A 10,642-nucleotide genomic window follows, 5' to 3' on the forward strand; every position below is an offset into this window, starting at 1 on the left:
GCGCCATTGTTCTCCCCGAGAGCTGCGGAGCCCCGGGCCTGCGAAGCCGCCCCTTGGGGGGCCACATCCCCAGCTGGCTGTGCGGGGTTGAGGCCCTGGAGCAGCGAGGAGAGGGGACAGCCAGGGCCACAGGTTTGGCCCTGCCACATCTCAGGGGCCATGGTGGGGGCAAGGTGTCACACCAGAGCCACTCCCGCAGGGAGCAGGGTCTGGCTGCCAGCTCCCAGCCCCGATCGGTGGGGAGGGACAAGGGGACATTGTGGCCATGGCTGGGAGTGTGGGTTCTTTGGCAGAGCAGCCGTGCCCCAAGGGCAGGGCATCTCCCCACATCCTGGCAGCCCTGAAGAGCCCCTTTCCCAGTCACCACCCTCCTCACACGGCTCCATCTCCTTCCTGGGAGGAAGCTCATCTCCTCCGGCAATCCCATGACTCCAGGAGCTGGTGCTTTAGGAAGTGTGTGCAGATTTCAGTATGGTTGAAGGTGTCTGGAACCTCTAGAGACACAAGCTGGGAGATCCTAGGATTCCCAGCAGCCTGGATTTTGTGTGTTTAGTTTATTGTGTTGCCCTGGGAATAAATCGTTAAAGATTACAGGCAGACTTGGGCATAATTGCTGCGTGGCATCCGAGGCTCCTGCGTCTCCAGAGGGAGCGTTCTCCAAACCCCGCACGGCTGAGCAGCTCGGGGAGAGACGATCCGATGAGCAAATACCTACACAAATCCCGCTGCAGGCCACACGCAGCTCCCGCAATCCGCTTAGCTAACCTGGGCCCTGGGATTAGCCCCCGCGGAGGCTCACGCACCCGGGAGGGCAGCGCGGGCGCGGGCTGGAGCAGAGGGGCTTACCCGGGTCCTGCCGGGACACTTCCCACGGGGCCTGGCCACCGGGCACGTCCCGGTGTCACGGCAAAGCCAGGGCAGGACCGTGGGACACAGAGAAGCCAACACCACGGTCCTGCTGGCCCCAGCTCCTGCTGGGAGCCCCGAATCTTTTGTAGGCTGGTTCTTCGAAGTTCTCTCCCTCGAAGGAAGGGAATTCCCAGCCCTCCTTCTTCGGGGAAATCCCCCACCAGCCCCGGGCAGCAGCTTTTCTCTTTTCTCTCTCTTTTTCTACTCCACCCCCCCTCCTCTTCTGGACTGAATTCTTGGCTGATTCCACAGCTTTGGCAAACTGGGGATTTTATCGCAAGTCTCTGCATTCCACTCGCAGGCGCGGGGTCATGGGATTAGGGCAGAGCTGACTCCGGTTCCAGAACAGGGAGAGGAGGGAAGAGGGGGCGTTTCTCGCTCCTGTGGCTGCAGCAGACGCCGGCCTACAGCCTGGGGGTGGACCCAGGTGGGACGGGGATCTTTTTCCTCTCTCAGCCCTCAGCCTGGGGAGGGGAGCGATGCTGTGGCTTCCAAAGGTCTCCCAGGCCCGCGGTGCCCAGCTGGGGCCTCGAACGGAGCTCGCCGCAGCGAGTGGGAGCGTTCCCACGGGCGCGGGGCCAGCGGCCGGGATCATGCGGGGCACACCCCGGCAGGAGGGTGCAGCCGAACCACTGCACCTCCACCCGCCCGGCCGGCCCAGCCCACCAGGGCACCGCCGGCACCGCCGCGGTGGGAGCGGTGCTGGGCTGGGGGTCCCGGCGCCCCCTCCCCATCCCCCGAGCCCCGCGGGGCCGAGCGGCTCAGCCTTAGTCACGGTGGCAGCGGTGACTCAGTCGCCCGGCGTGCTCAGGTGAGCCACCGCTGCTGCCGTGAGTAAGGAGCTGCTGATCCCACCCTCCCGATACAAGGCTGGGCACGGACCCCCGCCGGAGCCCCCCAGCCCTCCAGGCTCGGGGTGGCCTCGGGCGGGCGCGGATGTCCTTGGGCAGGACGGCAGTGCCTGTGCCGGTGACGCTGGCGGGGCTGTAAACACCCAGGCGTGTCCTTAGAAACACACAACCGGCTCTGTGTGTTCCCAGCTCTCGGGGACGTGTCCTGGTGGCCTTTGGCAGAGTGTCCAGGCGTCACAGCCTGGGGACACTCCAGCTGCCAGCCTGATGCAGCCGGAGCCAGTGGCCCTGCCTGGCCACGCTTGCCATGCCCTGGCTCTGGGGCACCCCACACTCACTTTGCCCCCCCAGCCTGGCCTCGGGCCTGGAGAGTCCCAGGGATGAAGTTACCCCCGGAGTGACTCAGGCAGATTCCCTTGGGGGGCTGGGAACACGGCGAGCAGGGGGACCCCAGCACAGGCTGGATGGCTCAGGTCAGACCCCAGGGTGAGTCAGCTCTTGTGGGGGGGCTGGGGCTGGGGACAGTGATCACAGGCCCGCACCCACCTGGCCCTGGCCCCGGGAAGGATGGCGAATCCCTCTGGATTTAGCAGCGCCCAGGTGTGGAGCCATACTTGGCTGTGCTGGGCCATGGCCCTGCTGCCACGGTGAGGCCAGGGCTATTCTGGGCTCCCTGAGCTCACGGGCCCCTTCAGGACACTGAACTCCAGTCCCTGCTCCCATCCCAGTGGCTCCCAGCCCTCGGCCTCCCTGCCCATGGCCCCCTCAGTTGGGGGCAAGCAGCCTGGAGTTGTGATGGGTTGAGCAGGGGGAATCGTGGACCCTGTCCCTGGCCACCTCCTGTCCTACTCCGTGCCCCAGCTCTGCCTCTGTCCCTCTTCCCCTGCAGCCCTGGTGTCCCCCAAGCGCCATCCTGCCCCCAGCTGTGTGCTGGTGTGGCAATTTTGGCCGAATTCGGGCCAGGAGAGTTCCTGGTGGTTCCATCAGTACCATGGGCACACGCTGCCAGTTTGTGCCCACCAGTGGGACCCTCCCCTGGGCAGGACCCCCCCATAGGGCAGGACTCAGCTCCTGTGCCTGGGGAGCCCTACAAACACGGGTAGGAAACTGTCAGGGTGAGAAAGGGGCACCCAGGGCACAGACCCCCTCCCCACTGTGACCAAGAGGCACCAGAGCCCTGATCCCCCACATCTCCTGTGCCCCCTGGGCCCCCTGAACCCCCACCCCACCCCTCCCTCAGCGCCAGCGGCTGTTTCCCAGACGCTGCCACATTTCTTGGTTTGTTTTAAATCCCGGCTCCAGGAGTCAGCCGACAGCTCAGCTGTTGGTGGTGGTGTTATTATTGTTGTTATTATCATTATTATTATTTTAAATGCTTAAGCGAGTTGCCAGCCTTGGGGAGGGGAAGGACTCAGGATTTCGGGAGCCTCTGTGGATGCACAGGGAACCTTGTTCCTAGGGTGACCCAGCCTTGTAAACCCGAGGGAAAGTAACTCCCTATTCCACCCTATCCAATCCCATCCCACCCTATCCCAACCCATCCCATCGCACTCCAGCCCTCTGATCTCACCGTGGGCTCACCCCGTGAGGCGTCATCCCCAATCCTGGGAATGCTCTCACACAGGGTGGCAGAACCGTGTGGGATGGATCCTGAGCCCGTGCCCAGAGCCGGGGGTGATGCCAGCAGGGGATCCCGGTGCCCGGCGGGGAGCAGGGGGGGCGTGGGGCGGGTGTCCCGCCGGGCTGCCCCACGCTCTGACACACGGGCGCACACTCAGCGCCGCGGCATTCCCGCCCCGCGCCTGCCCCCGGCTCCCCTTGGAGCCGCCTCAGGAATGCGGGAACCTCACCCGGGCGGGGAGTGCGGTGCCAGCGCGGGGCCGCGGGCACTTCTCCACCCTCCCCTGTCTTGGGGGGCCGGCGGGGGGCTGGTACCACCCCCAGCCCAGCACATATGGGGTAGACACAGCCCTGGTGTGGGCCCAGTGCCCCTCCCTGCAAGGCTGGCACCCCTTGACCCCCAAAAGAGGGAAGGAGGAACAGGATCCATGCAGGCAGGATGTGCCCCAGGAAACCCCGACTCGGGCGGGATGGGGATGGGAGGAGGCACTTCCTCCTGGCCTTGTCCCTTCACACACAAGTGCAACCCCTTCCTCCCGAAGGGACACACGCGTGTGCACAGCCACACGAGCTCCATGTGTGCACACACCCCCGCGGGCTCGCTCGGCCCCGGTGGGTGCTGCATCCCCACCCACGCTTCCACACCCCGGCCATGGGCGCAGGCACCCCCTCCCTTCCCGGCCCCCCGCGCTCCCCCGCGGCCGCAGTTCCTGTTTACGGTGATGGAGCTGCTTGCCCGGCCCTCCCAACACCGGGGGGGGGCCACTAGGGCATCGCTGGTGCTGCTGCCTCTCCCGTGCCTGGCACCGCTGCTGATGGGTTCCCGGCTGCACGGGATCACCCCACGGATGCAAGACCACGGCCCATTCTGGGAACAGCAGCAGGAAATCCTGACGGGGAAAAACGCAGGACCTCGTGTGGCATCGGCATGGGCCGGGTGCCACGAAGCTGCTGTGCAGAGTGTGGGTGCCCCTGCCTGGCACTGCCAGGAACTCCGGTGTTGGGATGTGCCAGCACCGGGGCTCTCCAGCTGGAGCTCGGCCCCATGCCCAGGTGGGGGGCTCAAGGGAGGTTCCATGCCCGGGGTCCAGGTGTGTCACAAGGAGCCGAGGGAGGAATCCAGTCCTGGGCCGGACCCACTGTGCCGCATTCCCCAGAGCCGAGCCACGCTGTGAGGAGCCGGGCTCGGCTCATCCCAGCACCCGACCTGTGGGGAAACTGAGGCACCGGCTGGGGAAGTGACTCACCTGCACTGTGGCCTTTAAATGCACTGCTCCGATTAGATAATGGGCGGAAGGATCAGAGGGAGCCCGACAGCCCCTCATTAAACCCTGGGCTGCCCAAAGAGCCTTCAGCTCCATCAGAGCCCGTGGCCACCTGGGCCGGTGCTGGCCCGCGGGAGGTAGCCCTGCCCAGAACCCACCCACTCACATCCGCAGGCGGCTGCAGCACCTCACATCTGTCCCTGTCGGAGGGTTCCTGCCCACAGGAGATGCTGCCCGTCCCACACCCTCCCGGAGCTTGCAGGAGTTGGGGAGAGGCATTTTGCAGCCCCCTGGCAGGACCCTGCACCTTTGGGGTGCCCTACCTGGGACACAGGGGCTGCAGCCGGCCGGGGTCGGGGCCATGGCCCATCTGCCAGGACAGGATGTGGGGCCGGACGGGAAACACAATGTGGGGAAGTGAGAAGGGGACAGCAGGGATGGGGACATCCCGTCGGCACAAGTGGGCTCATAGCCCCTCCAGTCCCCAGAGCTCCCGGGCACCCGCCGCTCTGACTCTTCCAGATCCCCTGCGCGCCCCCAGCTCTCCTTTTGCTCCTGCCTCCTGCACCTGCCTGGCCCGGGGGGCCCTGCCTGCAGCGGCCTGTCCGCGGGCGGCCGGGACGCGAAGGAGCTGGTTGGGCCGGGCAGGTGTCGGGTGGGAGCGGGGTCCGCTCAGCCCACACAGGTGTGGCCGCGCCGGCTGCGGCAGCAAAGCTCCGCGCCCGGCTGGCCCCGTCTTGCTGGGTGGCAGGAGCCTCCCGCGCCGCTCGCAGCCCGGGGCGGGCGGGCACACCCCGTCATTACCCCACAGCAGCTGCCGGCGCTGCCCGGGCAGGGAGGGGACGGCAGGGCCGGCACGGCCAGGTGGGGATGGGGACGGTGCGAAGCCATCGCCCACCCCCGCCTAGCCCTCGCCTGCTGCGGGAAGGGCGAGCGAGGGGTTCGTGCCCTCCCTTCTTGCGGAGGACCCTGCGGGGGCACCCCCGCGCCCCATCGATGCCCCCGACGCGTGGGGGAGACAGCCGGGGTCAGGCCCAGCAGCTGCTCAGGACGTGCCCTGCGGGTCCGCAGCTCACAATGACCCCATTGAGGTCCCGCGGGGCGGGGGGAGGACACCCAAGGTGGTTGTGGCAGAAGTGACTCCAGTGTCACGCCAGGCCTCAATCCTGCTATTTATACCCGGCGGAGGGGTGGCCTTTGAGGGAATGGAAGCGCTGCCGACCCCTCCCTGCAGCATGCGGGGCATCCCGGAGGGCAGCGGCCCCGGCCCCCCCCCGGCTTGCCCTCCCCACCCCACGCCCCAGCCCGGCGCCAGCCCCGCCAGGAAGAGCCCCAGCGCCGGGACCAGCTGCAGCCGCTTCCTCCCGGCCCCGCCAGGAACTGGGGAGCCCGCGGGGGCTCCAAGCCCTGGGGGCTGCAGCGGGGCAAAAAGAACCGAGAGGCGGATGGAGCCCCAAGGGCTCGCGGGGGGCTTGCACCAGGCACTGGGGTGCTGGATGCCAGAATCCAGCTGGGAACTCCTTGGGAACCTCCCAGCTTTACCAAGGGCGAAGTCCCGGCACATCAAAGGCGGGCGGAGGCAGCGGGAGCCGGGGCAGGAGCCTTTGGTCCCTGCCAGCGCCCGGCTCCACCACCCCACGGAGCTCCCACCACCCTGCACCGGGGTCCCGTGCCGGCACACCTGGGTCCGGGGTCGTGCCCCCCTCCACGGCGTGGCACCCAGCCCATCGCTGTGGCAACCGCCACCAGCTCCGGGTGTATTTTCTGCACCAGGGCCGCCGTGGGAACCTGGACGGGTGCCACCTCATTCCGCTGGGCTCTCTGGGCCGCCTTTGTAGCCGGCGTCGAGCCCAGCTGGCAGCCGCTTCCTCCCCGGGCTCCCCCTGCCCCGCGCGGGTCACGGCCCCGGCCGGGAGGCGGTGGGAGGGGGCTTTGCTGGAACCCCCAGCACGGGGCCACGCACCCCCTCTGGCCACCCCAGGGCTTTGGGCCACCTCCAGCAGAGCCAAGTGCGAGTGGCCTCCAAGGCCGCCCAGAGCGAGGGCCGTGCCCATGGCCACGGGGCACCGAGTCCCTGCCAAGGCACCTGGGACCCCCAGGGCAGCGCGCCGCCCCCACCGCCCCCTGCCTGACTCCGGCACCTCCCGGGGGGCTCCCCGGGGGGCTCCTCCACAGAGGTGGAATGGCTAAGCACAGCAGCACGGTCTGAGATTCCCATGTCCCGTTCCCACTCTCCCTCAGCCTGCCAGTGACTTTCCCCCATCCGTGCCTCAGTTTCCCCAGGAGAGAACGCGCCCCGGGCCAAGGTTTGCCGCGTGGCCGGCGCAGCGCTCCGGGGCTGCTGGCCCGGGAGCAGCATGACAAGCTCTGTCGTGCTGGCTGCAACACCCGCCCTCCTCAACGCCCGCCGGCGCTCGCTCTTGTGCCCAGATTTTGGGGGTGAGGCCGCTGGGGCAACGCTCCCCACGGCTCCGCTGCCATCTGCAGGCAAAGCTCCCCCAGAACCGGGACCGAGGGGTCCCACCAGGACAGATCCCGGTGCCAGAGCCCGATCCAGGTCCCGCTCCTCCCCACAGGGTTTTCCCTGAGCTGTGCCACGCTCCCTCCGCGGGGCCACGTGCGTGGGAGGGCGTCGGAAAAGGAGCATTTTCCAGAGCTGGAAACCCAGAGGAAAAAGGCTGCCGGCCGGAACGATTAACGCGGGCGGGTTAATCATTACAGCAGCCCCCCCTTCCATCCTAAGGAAGCTGTGAGGATTCGGCCTTCAAGCTGCCCAAGGGCAGCGTGGCCCAAGGACAATCCGGGCTGTGCTGGCAGCGTGTGGAGCCTCCGCTGACCTTCCCACGCCAGGGCCAGTCAGCGGCAGCACCCGCGGGCTTGGGAGTGGGAGGGGGCCAGGTCTGCACCCAGGCGCTGCAGAGCCTTGGAGACAGGCAGGGAGTTGCCCAGCACCCCGAGGGAGCTGCTGCCACATCCTGCTACCGCTGGCAGTGTGAGGGGTGGGGGCAACCTCTGTACCCCACCCTGATGCTGCAGGGTGGGCACCGCTGGTGCAGGGCAGCAGCTGGGACAGGCAGTATCCCCAACGCGCCAGGGTTTGGGCAGGGAAAGGGGCGGCTCTGCCGGATGAGTCAGCCCGGCGGGAGCGGGGCTTCCTGGGGCTGCGGTGGGGTTTGGGGTTGTTTTTCCTGCAGAGAGGAGAGCTGGAACCTTTCGCCTGCATTCGGGACTGGGTGGGACGGGGAAATGCCACGCGGCCAAACGCAGGGAGGGCAGCCAGCACCGGCAGATTTGGCCTGGCAGAACCCGGCCCGTCTCGGAAATCATCCCCCGGAGAAGCGACGCCGCCGGCAGAATCCATGATGCTTCACTTTCCGAGCGCTCCGGGCCCCGCTCCCCACCCTCCATCTGGCAGCAGAGGATGCGAGTCATGGGCGAGAGCCCTGGGTGGAAAGGGAGGAGGGGTGGGGGGGCAATACCAGCCCTCCCCCCTCTCCCACCACGTTCCGGGCAGCCCTTCCCCTCTCACACCCACCACGCCCCAGCCCAAAGCCGGAGACAAACAGGTCCCGGGCTCCCGGGAGTTAACTCCACCACACTGCCGATGCTCCCAGTCCTGCATGACCGCAGCAGAGGCAGGGACCCAAAGGCAGGGGCACCTCGGCACTCATCGACCCAAAAGGAGGCAGAAATCACGGATGAATGTTCCCGTGCCCCAAGGCAGGTGCCAGCACTCCAGGAACAGGAAAGTGCCATACTGGTGTCACGATCCAGGCTGATGTAGGGTGGGGGGAGAAGAGGGAGAGTCACCTTCTGAATCACATCATGATCCACACCAGGGCTGCTCCCCACCTCCCTGCCAAGCTGGACTCATCCCTGCAGCACCTGCACAGTGAGCCGGAGGCAGGAAAGGGCTTTGCTTCTGGAGCAGCTGCAGCCACACATCCCCTGCACCGAGTCAGGCCATTTTCGTGGCATGCAGCAGGACGTGACTGATGGCGGCTCTGGCATGGGCAGTGGGAGCCGGGGGAGGAAGAAAACGTGGCTCTGCAGAGCCAGATAACAAGCAGGGAGGGGAAGGGCCAGAGGCAGAGGTGAGGGGCTCAAAGCTGAGGCTGCAGGGAGTGGGCTGGGCTGGGAGTGTGGAGGAACACAGGGAATCACCCACACCCAGAAGTGCAGCTCAGGGTGAGCACGGCTATGATGCCGCCAGCCAGGCACCCACAGTCCCTGCCCAGTGCTGCTCCCATCCTGGCTCAGCACAAAACCTTGTCCTTGCATCCATGAGGCTCCATCCCCAACGTCTCTGGACATGGAAGGGTTCCTCACTGCTCCCCCTAAACGCAGCCTACAAGTCCCAGCAGGCGTCAGGTTGTGGAGCGCTGGGCCAAGGGCACCCTGCGAGGGGGCAGGACCGGATCCCTCAGCCCCCCCCAGCTCCCCCGGCGCTGGCGGGAGGCAGTGGGAAGAGCTGGTGAGAGGACGCTGACGGAGACACTTTTTTCCCATCCTAAAAATAGCAGCTGGCCGTTTCCCCAGCTTCCCGGCCTCGCCAACGCTCTTCCATTAGATGAAAAACCCAAGGCAGCCACCTTCCGTCAGCGCGGCTGCGTGTGCTGGGGGAGGCTCACGCAGCCGAAATAGCAGCTGGGGACAGAGAGGGGCAGCGGGAGAGAGAAGGGAGCCGGCCAGCCCCAGTAATTCCCGAGATGTTTTAATTAGCACAGCTCTGACTCTGAAGCTTTGCTCATGCTCGGTGCAAAGTCTGACCTTTAAGGAAAAAAAAAAAAAAGGGAATGAAAGGGGAAGGGGAAAAGGCACTGGAGCAAGCTCAGGAGCTGGAAGTCGGCTGAGCTTCAAATAGGCTCCGCGTCAGGCACTCAGAGGCTTTTAATAAGCCACAGAGTGAGAAATTTAACACCACGGGCTCTATTTTTGATCACTTGTGAAGGGGGGGGAGAGAAAGACAGAGTGAGCGAGAGGAGGGGGAGGAGGTGGCGGTGAGAAGAGGAGGCAGCCAAGATTACATCCTGGGTGGCAGTGCTGAAAATAGCCGTGCCCTGCTCCGAGCGCGGAGCGGCGGGAGCTGCGCGGGACCCGCGGGAGGCCGGAGCAGCCAGCGCTGACCTCACAGGCAGCCAACGCACCTTCCCCGGCTGGAACACTGCAGGGAAAAGGGGATTAGAGCGACGCAGACGAAGGGATGGAAGCTCTGCACAGCAGTGGAAACCCGAAATCCCTCTGGGAAGGCGTGGGAGGGTGGCACGGAGCGAGGGGCCCGGCAGCAGCTGGTGCAGCAGGACACACATCCCGGATGCCTGGCACAGGCAGAGCCGTCCCCCTGCCCGAACCCGCCCTTTCCCAGCACAGCCCTTCCTGCTTCCCTGGGCTGTGAAGAGCCCTGAGGAACCCCGGGTGTTCTCCTCAGACAGGGCTGCAACCAGCAAGCACCAAGCTCAGCAGAGTGGCTCCAGCCATCCCCAGCACGAATGGAAGCAGGAAAGATTCCCACCATGCACAGCATCTGCTTCCCTCTCCACACCAAGCCCGTCTCCAGGAGCAGGGGAAGTGCCACTGGCAGGAGCAGGGGTGGGGCAGAGCCCAGCAGCTGCTGTCCAGCTGTGGGAAGCACTGTGCCATGCCAACGTGGATTCCTGCAGCGTTGGAGCCAGGAGGCTGAGGCAGAGCCAGTGCTGGGGCAGGGAACTGGCACAGGACAGCTCTGGAACAGAGCTGTGCTCCTCCTGTGCTGCTGAAATCCTGCTGTCCAAGTGCTTACTGGAGATGGACGTGGCCGGAGTACAGGGAGGGGATTATAAACCTGTCTGATGATGATGAACCTCCCAGGGGCGAGTCTCCCCTGGGCATGTCCAGCCAAACCCCAGGCCAGTGCTGCTGATCCCTTCCCGGGGTGAATCTGCCTTAGGGCAGGAGCTGAGAACTGCTCCTGGCTCCAGCTGCAGTTGCTGCCTGAGAAGAAGTTGAGGTGCCACAAGA

The sequence above is a fragment of the Sturnus vulgaris genome, chromosome 26 (assembly GCF_052056855.1).
Source record: "Sturnus vulgaris isolate bStuVul1 chromosome 26, bStuVul1.hap1, whole genome shotgun sequence".
In the NCBI taxonomy this organism is placed as follows: Eukaryota; Metazoa; Chordata; class Aves; order Passeriformes; family Sturnidae; genus Sturnus; species Sturnus vulgaris.